The sequence below is a fragment of the Arvicanthis niloticus genome (assembly GCF_011762505.2).
Source record: "Arvicanthis niloticus isolate mArvNil1 chromosome Y unlocalized genomic scaffold, mArvNil1.pat.X SUPER_Y_unloc_1, whole genome shotgun sequence".
Classification (NCBI taxonomy): Eukaryota; Metazoa; Chordata; class Mammalia; order Rodentia; family Muridae; genus Arvicanthis; species Arvicanthis niloticus.
In genome coordinates, this window is record NW_023044978.1 from 4462999 (window position 1) to 4480629 (window position 17631).

Consider the following 17631-nt stretch of genomic DNA (forward strand, 5'->3'; position numbering starts at 1 on the left):
GATTTCTATCCCGACAACTGTGGACACATCTGGGAGGCAAAGGGCAGAGAACTAGAATGACCATTGTTCTATAGAATCAAGTAAAGCTCCAGAGTGTCTGTTTGGACTTGCATGGGCCTCTCTCAAGGTGTCTCACCTGGCAGCTGTGCTTGCAGTAGCAGGGCAATCATCCAAGCATTCTGAATGTGGAGGGACACTGAGGACCCTTTACCTTAGAATCCAGAGTGCTACCTGGTCTGGTGCCACTGTCAGTGGCCATGACAAAGAATTGTTAAAGAAGCATCATGATTGGAAAGGGCAAAGGATGCTGAACAGACTGTGCTCTCAAGTCCTTCTTGCTCCAGTATATTACCCTCTAACTGGAGGAAATCAGTGTTGCAGAGATGTCTATTGGAGCCTCGCAACTGAATGGAAAATGCTGATCCAGAACCCTGCTCCACAGAGACTGTGTGGAGTAGACAATCACTTTGGTATTGTGCTATGGAAAGAAGAAGTGATAGAATTTGAATAGAACGTAAAATGTATGGAATGATATTACAGATATTATTCTGTATTGTAAAGAAGACATATCCTAGAAAAATTTATGACAACTCTTAGTCTTTCTGGATGCTGAAAGACATTACTGAATGACTAAATAATATATATTGCAATATTGTTATTGTGCAAATTATATACTATTATAGGTATTGTTTGGAAAATAAAGACAAAATATTAGTTTACTTGGAGTATAGATGCAAGTTGATACTTTTATCTGTGCCTGACTAAGTGTGTAGATTCAGAACACAGATGCAGTTGGACTCTTGAATGTAGCACCTTAAGTAATTGCTTTGCCTGTCACAGTGTACTTGTTGAGTTCTTATAACATTTATGTATTTGGATTGTGTTTGGAAGAGCACATAATTCTCCTGAAGGTACAATAGGCTACTGGCTCATCTTGGTGGCTCTACTTGGGCCATTTGCTTTCATTCCAATGACACAGCTGGAGCATAGTTGCACAGAATAATTTTTGAAACCCTTAGTCAAGGTGATTCTTTGAAAGGTCATGTTTGTAGAGCAGTTGGTACAGTGAGCATGTGTAAGATTGAAGATATGTATGAAGATACCATTTTACTGACAGAGAAACTTGATTTGGTATTCACACACCTTGTCAGTATATTTAAGCAGAATTTTGATCTTGTTGGTTGAAAGGGCTTTGTTTGTTTTTCTTCTTTATTTGATTTATTTTGTGAATAATTTCTGTTTCCCTCTGGCTACACAGCCAATAAGCCGTGTGTAGTTTAGAAGAACATAAGCACTTTTCTATTATCTAATTAAAATACTGTGCAATTCCTTTAGTGCTGTGCAACATTCTTTCTCCTTGTATTTTCCAAATGTTAATCATTCACTTTCTTTTTTAATACCAATATATGCAAATAATTTTCATTTAAAGGAATCTATCTGCTTCCAGGAAATCCATTATTTTACTTCATTCTGTGGTAAATTCTGTTCTTGACTATTTATGTATTCACAGTCTTATCCCCATGCTAGTGAGTATCATAATTTTGGTTGGCTTATCTGAATTTCCAGTTGGTCTTTTACAGTCTTTGAAGAGACTGATTTTACATACCAGAATAATACTGCTAGGCATGAAGAACTTGCTGCAGTGTTAATGGACAGAAAATTATTAGTATCAATTCAGATAATATATACCTTTTGAGAATTAACTTGGCAATTCTAATGTCAACACTAAATGGGTTTATCAATTTCAGTTATAGTGACTATGTTTACCTCACATAATCTATCAAGGTAAACTGGGTAGGAGTTATATTTACATGTATGACATTACTAGACTTATGATTGACTAAGATTTCTGTGAATTATTTTCCACACTTGTGACTATCTCCTAAATAATATCATTAATACCAACATTATAAAGCTGTTCAGATTAAATAACTTTTTTCATAGTATATTTAAAAATTAAAATAACTAAATAGTATATATTGTAGCATTTACTTCAGTGATTAATATTATTTTCTCAAGCTTTTCAAAGTTATTCTTTTTCTTTGTCAGACTACAAAGAAATCAGATTCACTACAGCACTTTCATGCATATGCTTTTATTCATATACATATTCACATACATATGGTTTTTTGATTATATTGCATGTTTTTAAAAGAATTTTTCACTGTTGTCTTGATGATTACCAAGTTCATTCCTTTGCATGAATAAACAACTGGATGCACTGGAAACACAGAGAAGACCAAGCCTTGTCAACAACCACATTTGTAACTTTATTAATTTAGGTTGGGAGAAGCCTGAGACTGGAAGTCAGTTAAACAAAGTCTGGTTTGGATATTTAGTAAGCCCCTGGATTTCATTTTTTTTCCAGTACTGGACCTGTCTAGATGATCACCCAGGTGCCTTCCTGGCATTTTTCTTGTCAGAGAGTTCTGAAAACAAGAATACACTGTCTCTGGGAGCCTTTAAATAGCAACAGGAATTTTATTTAGGCGAGATAGAAGTTGTGACTTGTACTAGTACGGGGATAACCACTGTGAATACAGAATTAGTCAAGAACAGAATTTACCCAACGTTGTAGGAAAAGAAAGGATTACCTGGGAGCAGATGCCTCTAAAATTAGAATTATTGGAATATATTTGGGTCCAAAAAAGAAAGTGAGTAATTAAGAATTTTGAAATTCCAAAAAGAAACAATGCAGCAAAGCACTAAGGTAATGTTACAGGGAAATAATTAGATGAAAGTAAAGGGCCCCTGTGTGTCTGAATGATGCCAGGCTTATTGGCTGTGTAGCCAAATGGAAACAGAAATCATTCCCAAAATAAAACAAAGTACACAAACAAACAAACAAGCAAACAAATGTCATTCAACCAGCAAGAACAAAAAACTGCACAAAACAATGGCAGGATGTGTAAAAACCAAATCAAGTTTCGGTTAGGAAAATGGTACCTTCATATATATCCTCAATTTTATACTTTCTCAGTGTATTAACAGCTCTACAGCCTGACATTTGAAAGAATCAACTTGACTAAGGGTTTCAAAAATCATTCTGTGCAACTATGTTCCAGCTGTGCCTTTGGAATGAAAGTGAATGGCCCATGCGGAGCCACTGATATGAGCCATTAGCCTATTGTGCCTTCAGGAGAATTATATGATCTTTCAAAAGCAACCCAAATATATAAATGATATAGAGACGCAACATGTAAACTGTGAGAGGAAAAGAAATTGTTTAAGTCCATATGTGCTATATTCACAAGTACAACAGCATCTGTGTTCTCAATCAATGCACTTAGTCACACAGAGATGAGAGTATTTGGAATGCAACTGGCAACTGTACCATATGGAGACTATTGTTTTTTCTTATTCTCCAAACAATACTTAAAATATTAATTGTACAATAATTATATTGCAGTGGGTATTTTTAGTCATTTAAAGATGCCTTTCAGCATCCAGGATGGCTCACAATTGTCATAAATTTATCTAGGATAAGTCATGTTTAAAATACAGAATAATATCTGTAATATCATTCCATGTATTCCATACACTGTATTCAAATTTTATCACTTGTTCTTCTATAGCACAATGTCCAAGTGATTGTTTAGCCCCCAAAGTTTCTGAGGTGCAAGGTTCTAAATCAGCCTTTCTTATTCAGTTAACAAGGCTCCAACAGACATTCCAACAACACAGATGGCCTCCCATTAGAGGGTGCTCTCCTGGTGCAAGCAGGACGTGAGAGCACAGTCTTCTCAGCACACCTTTCACTTTCCAATTATGATACTCCTTTAACAATTCTCAAATAGATTAAGTCGGACCACTGGTCCCAAGAGAGTTTAACACATTTGACAGCTGCCAAACCATGGCAGATAAGTAAGTCTTCTCACAAAGACAAACAAAGGTATTTCCAATTCCCACAAAGTTCCCTATGTAATCTGCTTTCAGTAAAGTGAGCTTGAGACCTGAGCTTGCTGACCAAGGTGATTTCAGACCTTGTCCATTAGATCAGGAAGAAAATCAAAGTCCTTCATCATTAAAAAATGGGCTTAGATCATCTCTTACAGTCTAAAGAGGATTAAATGCAATTGTATTTCCACAAGGGAGCCTCACAATACTAACACATCCCCAAGCAAGAACAAAATTTTCTACAAGTACATTAGGAGCTCAAGGACGCTTTCCATTTCAAGATGAGGTTCTTGAGTGTTCCGCACATACGCAAGATGTGGGAGAAAACCCTGAATCCACCCAAATTATTATTGTGCCTTCTGCACACACACAAACTAATCTAGTACATTCATCATTTTCACCAGGGGTTCCGGGCCATTCCCAATATGTCAGGGGTCACTAGTATTGACCCCCTCTAGAGAAGATGGTCAAAGACAAATCTGCTCTCCCACAGGAAAAAAAATAATTTTTTCCTTCTATGAAAAGGGACCCTGAAAATTTCCATTCTAGCAAAACAACACTGAAAGATCCTCCTTCTAAACAACCAGTCTTCAAAATATTCATATCTGACAGAGAATTATTCAAATGTCTCCTACCATCCAAAAGGGCCCTCCTGATTGTCATCAGGACCAAAAGAGCCAAGGTTGTGCCAAAACCATGCCAGTGAGCCATGCAAGCTCCATACTTGTACAGTGTGCTCAGAAGATACAACCTTCCCTGCCTACCCAGGAGACTCTAAAGCATTCAGCTTTGATAGGAGAGGCTCCTAAATTTACGACAAATACATCAGAGAAGCTAAGATTTCCCAAACCTGTACCAAGTTCTTCAAGTACTACCCTAACTCAGAAAGGGTCTGTTAGACAGAATACATATACAAAAAAATTTCTAGACACTATCCCATTTTTGAAATGGCTCTTGGATGTTGCACATCTACAACAGATGTTCTAAGACATATTTCATCTGTAGAAAAGGCTATGAATCCATTTCCATGTGAACAAGGGCCTATGGGACATCATATTCATACACAAGATTCTGTAGCGTCTTGTAGATCTAAAGAAGGAGATACATTAAATTCTGCCTGTGCACAAGAATGCATAGGATCTCCCCAAATTTCTGAGAAGGGGCTGGGAAACTCCCTATTCCTTCAAGAGTATCAACTATCTTCTCCATCTACACAAGATAGTATAGACTCTTTCCAATCTGCATAGAGGGCAGTTGGTTCTTCTTCATGCACACAAGTGTCTCCAGAACATATTCCTAATACTCCAAAGGCTATGGATTTTGCCTTATCTTCCAAAGGATCCTTGGAATCTGTTTTGCCCATCAAGTTGGCTATGAAACATGACATTCTACACAAAAGGTGTTATTTTCTTTTCCAGCTAACAAAAGTTCCCTTCCAACTTCCACAGGTACACAAGAAGGAGGTCTAGAAACTTCCATGTCTGCCCATGAGGCAATTAGACCTCTCTCATGTGTCCATAATGCTTCAAGAGAGACCTCATCTACACAGGTAGCTCTAGTATTTTCCCCTCAGTTTGAAGTTACAGTCAATTCTTGCACAGGTACACAAAACACATTAAGAATTTCTTCATCTCAACAAAATGCCTTAGGATCTACCATATCTGAACATGGGGCTTTATAATTATCTGCATCTATCCAAAAGATTTTCTTTTACATGCCTTCTCTGGGAAGAACTTGTAGGCATTCTCTTCCTACCAAAGTGGTCCCCAGGCAACCAGCTTCTAGAAAAAAAAACAAGTTAAAATTGGTTCTTCTGAGAAAGAAGGCTTAAATTTTGCTGTCTGATGAAGATAGTTTGAACCTCCTGCATTCTGCAAAATTGGGATTGCATAGTCTACTGCTGCCAAAGAATCATCAAAAGCTACAACTACTTCTAAGGTATGTGCCAAATCATTTATATCTGTCTCAAAATCCTTGGAATGTTCCACAAATGACCATGGAAGTGTGGGAAGTGGCCAATCTACCCAGGGGCATGCTGGACAATCCATATTTTCCCAAAAGTCTCTGGCTTTCTCTGTCTACCAAAAATGCTTTAGTATTTTCACCATGTGCTCCAGGGCTTCAGTGAATTTTTTCATCTCTACCAAAAGCTCCAGAATATGTTTTCCATGTTCAAAGTGATTTCTAACACTGCAAAATAGAATTCAGAAGTCCACAACATTTTCTATATTTCCAAGGGTCTAAGAGATATTGTACAAATAAAAAAATGTCTAGAGTGTGTGTCATTATCTCAAATGTGTGAGAAAACTTCTGTGACTTCTATAGCATCTAAAAATCCTTCTACACAAGGGTCACTTGAGCCTTTGATATCTGACCAACAATAAAGACAAAACAGCAATCAAAATTGACTACTTGGGAAAGGCTATATAAACGCAAGGTACTTGAGGGTCTTCACCATGTTAGAACGAAGCTTAAGATCTACTAGACAAGCCTATAGGAAGGCTCAAATATTGCCAACTAATCAAGGGGCTGAAAAAACATTTTCTGTCTTCTAGAGGGGCTATGGGATGGCCCAAATCTGAAACTTGGACTCTAGAAATTTTGCCATCTAAACAAGGATCTTCTTGTTCTACTATGGGAACTAAAAACAATTGTTATCTTCCCAAGGGAGTGTGGAAACTTCATCATCTGTACCATGTGCTTAGAAACCTCCCAAACAACACCAGGGACTCTAACAAATGTGAGAAGTAAGCAAGTGGCTCTAGAAAATTTTATGTCTGTCCCAGGGACTGTGGTTTCTTTGACATCTACCTCAGAGTTTCCAGAGAATTCAACATCTTTCCAAAAGAAGCTAGGGCACCATGGTAGAATCTCAGAATTCCTCACCATCTCTTCAAGTGACTACAGGCACTTTGCCATCTCCCTCAGAGCCTACAGAACATTTGCTAAATGATCAAAAATCTGGGAAATTTTCTTTACAAGTGTCAAGTAAACTAGCACATTGGCTGTCTACCAAGCTTTGCATATTTGCTCAGGCAACCCTGGGCCTGTCACCATATACTCAAGAATCTCTCCAGCAGTCATCATCTTCCCAAAGGATTATTGGAACATCCGAGTCTGCCCACTGTACTCATAATGATTTCTCTTCTGTCTCAGGTTCTTTGGGAATGTCTCCATGTGTTCCAAGGACTACAGAAACTTTGTCACATACCCGAAAGCCTTTGGTCCATTCCTCACAAACACAAGCAAGTCCAACCCCTTCAGCATCTTTGACAAGAGCTGTGTCGAATTCCCTATATTCACAAGCAGCTCTTGAGCGAAACACCTCTGCACAAATTACTTCCTTACCTTCACCATTTACTCAGGAGACAGCAAAAGCTTCCCTTTATGGAGAAAACACTTTGGGAAACCCCATAGCTGCCTGGGGACCTGAAGGAGCTTTGCTTCCTAGCTCAGGGACTCTAGGATATAATTAAAGTGTCAAGCAGCAACATGGAACTTTTCCATCTGCCCAAGTGCCTATGAGAATTCTTTATCTGCTGAAAAAAAAAACTGTAAGATTTTTGTCATCTGCACAAATAGTTCGGGCAACTTCCCTATCTGCCCAAGGGTCTCTGAAAGTGTCCACATCCAAACAAGAACATATAAACACTGTATCATCTATCCTAATGTCTTTGGAACCTGCAACTTTTCTCAGAGTTCTCTTACATATTCCCCATCTACTCAACATATTGTACAATACTCACCATGTTCCCCACAGACTCCTGGACTTTCTCCAGGAGATCTACGAGCTATGCTATCTTCTCAAAAGCCCAAGAAAATTTCCAGGACAACAGAGGGATCTTTGCCTGAAGAAACACAGAATACCTCAGGCCATTTGCCTTTTGTAGTGGAGAATGTGGCATATTTTCAACCTGCACCAGAGACTCTAGAAACATTGTCCCATAACCTCTAGAACCTGGTAGACTTGGGTAGTCTTCTACCCAAGGAGGTGCAGAAACATCTGGATTCAGTGAAGGGTATTGAGCACACTTGCAATCATCCTACCAGCTTTGGAAACTTTCCATCTCAGCCCAGGCAATAATGATTACATCACAATGTTCTGAAGTTTCTTATAGTCCTCTGGGTCTTTCTTGCACAGTACAGGGAACTCAATCATCTTCAGGTTCTGCTCATCAAGCTGTGGGTCCATGTTTATCTTCACAGAGGACAGTATGTCAGTCCACATGTACACAAAACAGTTTTCCTTGAACTGAAGGAGAAATCTGTGAAACAAAAGGAAAAAATGTCTGAGGTTCAGTCCATAATATCAGATATTTGTGGATTATAGTTTCTCAAATTTCTCCCTCAGCTCAAGGAAAACTGTAGGTTCAGTAATGATGATATAAAGAATCTTTGACATGCATACACTGTCAATGAAGAAGCACATGTTCTAACTTCTTGGAATAAGGGAAATCTTGACACCCTTAAATTTGAAAGGGACTTAATAACAATTATTCTGATTACATGGCTGACAAAGAAGCCACTGACATAAAAACTCACAGAGATGTTCATGAAGGTGTATGGGATTCCTCAACATAAATGAATGTTTAAACCTCATTTGGACAAAATGGAACGATCTGAGCCTCCCTATGTTTCAGTGAGAAAATAAACTTTGATGTCTCCTTAATCAAAGGTAGAAGGAGTGAATACCCCTAACAAGAAGGAAGGTCCTGAATTCCTTGTGACAGGAGAGGTGGTCAGAGTATACAAATTTTCATAATGTTTTGAACAAACATCTGCTGACAATGGTTTCTTCAGAGAATACATATCCAGTCATAGAATCCTCAGTTCTAGTTCTCTAGGAGGTCTTAATATTTCACTTATGACCTTAGTGACAAGACGTTCCCAAGTTACTGAAGGGATAGCATACCATTCAGAATGGATATTCTGGGACATAAAATGATGTTTTTATACCTGAGAGCAACAATCTGAGCACTGATCTAACTTTTATCTTTCAGATTGCCACTTGAAATGGAGCAGGTCCGTCTTTGTTGCCCATGCCTCTGCTGCTGATAAACAGCTTGTGGAGAACATAGAAAGAAAGATTACAAATTAATTTGTAAGAAAAAAAATTTTCTGATTGCTGGGAAGCACATCGCTGAGTCTCAGAACACATGGGTATTCTGGACTGTGAGGACATTTACACCTGATTTGTTATTTTCTGTACCTACTTTCAATTCTCAATGTAATCTTTTGCCTGAGCAGTTATGTGACCTTTTTGCACTTCCTTATCTTCCCAACATATTATCTCTTTCAAAAGTGGGACCAATGACCTTCCCACATATGGACAAAGTAGTTTTTCTACCTAAATGACCAGGCATAGACCCAAAAGTGACTCTTTTTTTTTAAACAAGGGACCCTGGTCCACACTGGTTGGAGGCCCATAGTCGAAGTTTAGAATAAGAGCATAGAACCTGTGCCATCTGATGCCACATAAGTCCATAGGAATGTAATAATGTCGACATTTCTGTCTCAATCTAGGTAGCTGAACAAAGTAGAATTAACCTAGCCAGCAACAGGCATCCAAAACATTGGGGAAGAAAAATAAGTTGGTGCCTGCTTTCTCTAAGAATGAACACAAACTAAAAAGATACAAAACTCTGAATAAGAACTGGAAACTTAGGATCACTGCTAGAAAGTTTCTCCACTGTATAAAATACCCAGGACCTTTACCTTTGACAGAATTGTATATGGCACCTTCACACTGCCTGAAAGAGATTCTGTCAATAAGGCATCAGAGTTTTTCTTTCTTACATGGGGTTCACTTTTCTGAGTGTTAACTTTCTACTTCTCACTACATTGGACAGAATTGCAGAAATCTCCTAGGACTAGCATTTCCCTAGACCTCATTTGCCAAGTGAGGCCTTGAGCACTTATTACACCTTACGTGGTCTTTATATATTCCTAGTCCTTCCAAGTTGCTTTGAGTCTGTACTCCTTAAAGGGCTGTCAGATTAAGGGAGCCTTATACCACTAATTTAGCATAAAAGTGCATCTAACATTCCCTGTCTTCCCAATAGGATTGTGGTTCTATTGTCTACCTCCACCCACAAAATGGATTTTAGAACTTCAATTTCTGTGAAAAGGGAACTTGGAAATCAAAGTCTATTGAAAAGGATCTCAAAGTAGCCCCTGTGTCAAATGGGTGTATTAAACCTCCATCCTCTACTCTAGGGGACTTCAGGTCCCCTAACAAATGAAGATCCTCCAGACAATCTCTTCTCCCCATGCCTGGCAAACACCTCTATTAACTAAATTTTCTTTAAATCCTTCACAAGATTAGAATTGCCACTGCCCTTCTATACTTAAGAAGGTAGGAGATGTCAGGGGCAGCCCTGCTTATACACTGAAAACTTAAAATCATCCATATACCTAAAATCAGCAATAGGCTTGACATACATGTTCTTGGGACTCTGTGGAAAAGCACAGAAACAGATTGTTATTAGCTCTTGTAAACAAGAAGCTTTGGTAGAAAGTTACCAAGTCTTTGTCATAGAACTTGTAAATAGGTAGCCATTTTGGATAGTACCAACTTAGATAAAAAGAACCAGAGTGTTGGAGTCAGAGAGCTGAGGACACAAGGGAAGTTGAACAGAGTCCACAGGGTGACACAAGAGGTGTCACCCTGTACTTGCAAAGGATCCTGTGAGAGCCCTACATAAACCTCATTCTAACCTGGACCCTAGGGGCTGAGCATCAGAATCAAAGGCCTGGACTTGAGGACCAGGAGCTGGGCCCTCCCACTCAGTGCCCAGCCAGAACACTGGGACTGGGCCAGGCAGACTGATGGATCTAGACTGAGGCTGACTGGATTTCCCCCACAAAGTTTCCCTAAGCTCAAGCCAGTTCTCTATTTTGAAGAGGCAGACTCCTCTGCCCATGGTTACACTCTCACAAGATGCCAGGGAAAGGCACACAGACAGAAATCTCTCCCAGGATGGTCCTCAGCTCATAGGGCAGCCAGATGTTAGAATCAGGGCTTAGGGAACAGGGTAATGTGAACAGAGGACACAGGGGTTTGGGGTGGGAAACTAACCTTCTCAATTGGCATTAGTCCCAACATTGGCTATCCATTTAGATACAGGAGGCACTACACTGGAGCCAGAGAAATGAGTAGCTGCTCTATGTGTTCCTGAGTGCTTCAATTTCCTACTGAAAAGAAGCCCCAGCCCAACCCAAGAAAAATTTTGTTTACACACCCAGGCACACAGGTTGGTATCACAAATACCTCTCAATTTGACTTTGGGTAGATGCTGCTCCTCAAAGTCATCCAGTCACCTGTCCACCTCAAAGCCCCATTGTGGCTGGCCGCCCATATTCACAATTTGACCTGCAGGCTATCTAACATGCTGATCTAGGGACAAGAACATATCAAAAAAAGAAATGAATATTAAATTTCAACCTGCCCACTTGGAAACCAAGCTCTGGCCTCAGGCCCCCAGTTCTAAGCAGCTACTAAGGAAGCATCTCTATGAAACTGACCAGAAAACCAGGCAACCATTATGAGCTAATTCCAGCTCCCTCACAATCTCTCTCCTCTCTTAAACCCTCCACACCACTGCCAGCACACCCCAGGCATTCACCAAACACCATTTACCACTCAGGGGAAAATGTGTTCCCCTTCATTTCTGTCAAGAGCTTAAGTGATAGCTGGTAGAAAAAGACCCCACTAACAACCAGCAGGAGAAAAGCCTTACATGGATTTCTGCTTCTCCATTCCTATAAAGCTTTCTGCAGGTATCTGCTCTGAATCATACCAGACACCTACCTGCCTGACTCCATCCACATGGGTATTTCCTAAAGCCGACAGCCAGTTCTCTTCTTGTGAATGTAGAGTCAATGGTTTCTGGCCACACTCTCTCACATCCCAGGTAAAGTCACAAATCCATGAAGGCCCTCATAAGATGATCTTCATCTGGTAAGGCACTTGTGTGGTGGAGTCAGAGAGCTCAGGAGACAGGGGAAGTTGAACAGAGACCACAGGGGCAGTTTGGGAACCAACCTTCTCCATTGGCATTAGTCTCAACACTGGCATCCCACATAGCAGCATCAGGCACTGCACTGGACACATGACAATGGTTTTGCTGCTCTGTGCATCAATGTGGTAATCAGTTTCCAGGGAGTGAGCCCAGAGTGTGGTTGGTGATGAAAAGAATGGCCCCCACATAAACCTTGTTCTATTTACCCAGTCACACAGGTAGGTATCTCAGGTATCCAACAATGAGTTCTGGTAGATGCTGACTCACAAATCATCCAATCATCTGTTTTGCACAAAAACCCAGATGGTCTTGCTGCTCACTTTCAATATCTCACTTTCATTCCAGCTACCACGATGAGCTAAGGACAAACACATATCTAAACAAAAAGGAAATATTTCATCTCGACATGCCCTCTTGTAAAGCAATCTCTGGCCTCGGACACCCACTTCTAAGCACCTACAAAAAAAAAAAAAGCATCTCAGGGCAACTGACAAGGATACATGGCAACAATTATGAGCTAATTCAAGCTCCATCAGAATCTCTCTTCTCTCTCAAACCCTCCACCCCACTTCAATTACACCTGAGCCATTCACTAACTGCTATGGAACACTCTGTGGACACTTTAATCTTCTTCCTGCTTCTAAAGTCCCCAAGTAACTCTAACCATGGATCCTTCTTTCTGTATCCTAGCACATACTCAACTATCTACCTGATAAAACTTAGGCACACATTCAACTCAGAGCTCTCTGTAGGGATTCAAGTGGACCCAAGGTGACAGGCACCTAGACACAAAGCACAATGAGCATTTATCTCATGTCCAACAAGGATCCTTGTAGCATATCCCCTCCGCTCACCAATTCCTCCTAGACCAATTCACACTAAGGTCCCTGTGGCTGCCCGATAAAAATTCTCAAGGTGCCATCAAACTTTCTCTGCAAGTTGCTCCCTCCCACAGCTTGATAAGAACTAGCTTGCTATATATGTAAATGTGTCTGACTGCCTGTTTGTCACTTTGTTTGTCTGTCTGTCTGTGTATGTATATATCTGTCATTTCTCCATTATTCTAACTCATCATTTATTTTTTATTCCTACTTTTCTATATATCTACCTGACTTCCTACCTACCTATCTATTTACCTATCTACCTACGTACTTACACACCTGCTAATATCTCCTTTTGTGTCACCAATACATATACTTCCAGTTCCATTTTCTAGGGCAGAATTACCTTTCTGTCTACCAGATGATAAGTTTCATTGTCTTTTGTGAAATGGTTTTCAGTAACAACCAGCAAGCCTTCTTTTTTTGAGCACTGACAGTATCCAGAGGTCCATTGTACTGTAGAGAGCATAAGTCAGATCTACATGGTGAGCAGTCCTGGGAGGCTGTGCTTCCCTAGTCAGGACACCCAAACCTGATTTTGCATGCCCTCCTCTCTGGTCAGCTGAACCTTGCTCATCCACAGGTCTCCTCTGGACCTAGAAGTTGACCAGAGGACCTAGTTCAGCCTGTACAGCCAGAATAGACTGGCTACAAGCACGTCTGCCACTATGTTCACGGGCACATATATGTGATCTTGCAAGAGAGAATGCTCCTGCACTTTTGTGTGTGCATGCATTTGCCTGACAATAAGGTTAAAAAATAAGCATTTTGGTCCATAAGTTTCAGGGGAAGAGGAGGTTGTGCATGGTGGAGAAGGAAGAGACCCCCAACACAGGTGCTTCTTAACTGCAGGATATCTGCCAGGAACTGAAGGGTGCAGCAGGAGAGAGTCAAGCAATAATAGGTGTCAGCTTGTACTTGCAAAGGATCCTGTGAGAGCCCTACCTAAACCTCATTCTAACCATGACCCTAGGGTCCGAGCATGAGAAACAAAGGCCTGGACTTGAGGAACAGTAGCTGGGCCCCCACACTCAGTGCCCAGCCAGAACACTGGGACTGGGCCAGGCCCAGAGATTGATCCAGCCTCCAGCCTGAGACTGCCTGACTTTTCCAACACAAATGTTCCCTAAGCTCAAGCCAGTATGCTTTTTTGAAGAGGCAGACTCCTCTGTCCATTTTTACACTCTAACAAGATGCAAGGTAATGGCACCCAGACAGAAAGCTCTCCCAGGATGATCCTCAGCTCATAGTGCAGCCAGATGGTAGAATCAGGGCTCAGGGAACAGGGAAATGTTAACAGAGGGCACAGGGGTTTGGGGTGGGAGACTAACCTTCTCAATTGGCATTAGTCCCAACATAGGCTATCCAGTTAGCTGCAGGAGGCACTGCACTGGAGCCAGAGAAATGGGTAGCTGCTCTATGTGTTCCTGAGGCCTTCAGTTTCCAACCAAAAAGAGGCCTTCCCCTCCCCCTGAAAAGTTTTTTCTACACACCCTGGCACAAAGGTTGGTATCTCAACTACCTCTCAATTTGAGTTCTGGTAGATGCTTCTTCTCAAAGTCATCCAGTCATCTGTCCACTTCATAGCCCCATAGTGGCTGATTGCCCACATTCAAAATCTGACCTGCAGGCTATCTAACATGCTGAGCTGAAAACAAGGACATGTCAAAAGAATAAATGAATATTAGATTCCAACCTGCCCACTTGGAAGCCAAGCTCTGGCCTGAGGCTCACAGTTCCAAGCACCTACTAAGTAAGCATCTCTAGGCAACTGACCAGGAAACCAGACAACAATTATGAGCTAATTTTAGCTCCCTCACAATCTCTCTCCTCTAACTCTCCACACCACTGCCACCACACCACAGCCATTCACCAAACACACTGTAGCACACAGGGGAAAATGTGTTCTCCTTCCTTTCTGTCAAGAGCTTAAGTGATAGCTGATAGAAATAGACCCCACTAACAACCACCAGAAGAAAAGCCTTACATGGATTTCTGCTTCTCCATTCCTATTAAGCTTCCTCCTGGTATCTGCTGTAAATCATACAAGACACCTACCTACCTGATTTCATCCACATGGGTATTACCTAAAGCTGACAGCCAGTTCTCTTCTTGTAGATGCAGACTCTTTGGCTTCTGGCCACAATCTGTCACTTCCCAGGCCGTGGCACAAAACCCTGAAGGCACTGGTAGAATGATCCTCATCTGGTAAGGCATCTGTGTGGTGGAGTCAGAGAGCTCAGGAGACAGGGGAAGTTGAACAGTGACCACAGGGGGAGTTTGGGAACCAACCTTCTCCATTGTCATTAGTCTCAACACTGGCATCCCACATAGCAGCAGCAGGCACATCACTGGACACTTGGAACTCTGTGAGCTGCTCTGTGCATCCATGAGGCCTTTAGTTTCCCTGGATTGACCCCAGTTTCCCTGGATTGAGCCACTCTAAGAGTGTGGTGGGAGATGAAAAGAATGGCCCCCACAAAAACCTTGGTCTACTTATCCAGGCATATAGGTTGGAATCTCAGGTATCCGTCAATGAGTTCTGGTAGATGCTGCATCACAAAGTCATAAACTCTTCTGTTGACCACAAATGCCCAGAGGGTCTTGATGCACACTTCAACAATCTCACCTGCATTCCAGCTCACATGATGACCAGAGTTCAAGGACATATATAAACAAGAAGTGAATATTTCATCTCGACATGCCTTTTTGAAAACCAAGCTCTGGCCTCCGGCCCCCAATTCTAAGCACCTACAAAATAAGCATCTCAGGGCAACTGACAAGGATACCTGGCAACCATTATGAGCTAATTTAAGCTCCCTCGAAATCTCTCTCCTCTTCAAAACCTCCACCCCACCTCCATCACACCCCAGCCATTTACAAACTGCCATGGAGCACTCTGTGGACACTTTGATCTTCTTCCTGCCTCTAAAGTCCCCAAGTCACTCTAACCATGAAACTTCTTTCTGTATTGTAGCACATACTCAACTATCTACCTGATCAAAAGTTAGGCATGCATGCAACTCAGAGCTCTCTGAGAGGATTCAAGTGGAACCAAGGTGACAGGCACCTAGACACAAAGCACAATGAGCATTTATCTCATGTCCCACCAGGATCCCTGCAGCATATCCCCTCCACTCACCAATTCCTCCTAGACCAATTCACACCAAGGTCCCTGTGGCTGCCCGATAAAAATTCTCAAGGTGCCATCAAATTTTCTCTGCAAGTTGCTCACTCCCACAGCCTGATAACAACTAGCTTGCTATATATGTAAATGTCTGTCTGACTGTCTGTCTCTCTCTCTGTCTGTCTGTCTGTCTGTCTATTTATCTGTATATCTGTCATTTCTCCATTATTCTAACTCATCATTTATTTTTTATACCTACTTATCTATATATCTACCTGACTTCCTACCTACTTACCTACCTACCTACTTACACACCTCTAAAATATCTCCTTTTGTGTCACCAATACATACACTTCCAGTTCCATTTTCTAGGGCAGAATTACCTTTCTGTTTACCAGATGATAAGTTCCATTGTCATTTGTGAAATGATTTTCAGTAACAACCAGCAAGCCTTCTTTTTTTGAGCACTGACAGTCTCCAGAGGTCCATTGTACTGTAGAGAGCATAAGTCAGAGCTACATGGTGAGCAGTCCTGGGGGGTTGTGCTTCTCTAGTCAGGACACCCAAACCTGATTTTGCATGCCCTCCTCTCTGGTCAGCTGAACCTTGCTCATCCACAGGTCTCCTCTGGACCTAGAAGTTGACCAGAGGACCTAGTTCAGCCTGTACAGCCAGAATAGACTGGCTACAAGCACGTCTGCCACTATGTTCACGGGCACATATATGTGATCTTGCAAGAGAGAATGCTCCTGCACTTTGTGTGTGCATGCATTCTCCTGACTATAAGATTTGGATATGAGGATTTTGGTCCATAAGTTTCAGGGCAAGAGGAAGATGTGCATGGTGGAGATTGAAGAGACCCCCATCACAGGTGCTTCTTAACTGCAGGATATCTGCCACGCACTGAAGGGTAAATGAGGAGAGAGTCCAGCAATAAGAAGTTTGAGCTTGTACTTGCATAGGATCCTGTGAGAGCCCTACCTAAACGTCATTCTAACCAGGACCCTAAGATCCGAGCATCAGAAACAAAGGTGTCGAAATGAGGACCAGGAGCTGTGCCCACCCACTAAGTGCCCATCCACAACACTGGGACTGGGCCAGGCTCAGAGATTGATCCAGCCTCCAGCCTGAGACTGCCTGACTTTTCCAACACAAATGTTCCCTAAGCTCAAGCCAGTACGCTTTTTTGAAGAGGCAGACTGCTCTGTCCATTTTTACACTCTAACAAGATGCAAGGTAATGGCACCCAGACAGAAAGCTCTCCCAGGTGATCCTCAGCTCATAGTGCAGCCAGGTGGTAGAATCAGGGCTCAGGGAACAGGGAAATGTTAACAGAGGGCACAGGGGTTTGGGGTGGGAGACTAACCTTCTCAATTGGCATTAGTCCCAACATAGGCTATCCACTTAGCTGCAGGAGGCACTGCACTGGAGCCAGAGAAATGGGTAGCTGCTCTATGTGTTCCTGAGGCCTTCAGGTCCCAACCAAAAAGAACCCCTCCCCTCCCCCTGGAAAATTTTGTCTACACACCCGGGCACACAGGTTGGTATCTCAACTACCTCTCAATTTGAGTTCTGGTAGATACTGCTCCTCAAAGTCATCCAGTCATCTCTCCACTTCAGAGCCCCATAGTGGCTGTCCACCCAGATTCACACTCTGAACTGCAGGCTATCTAACATGCTGAGCTGAGGACAAGATCATGTCAAA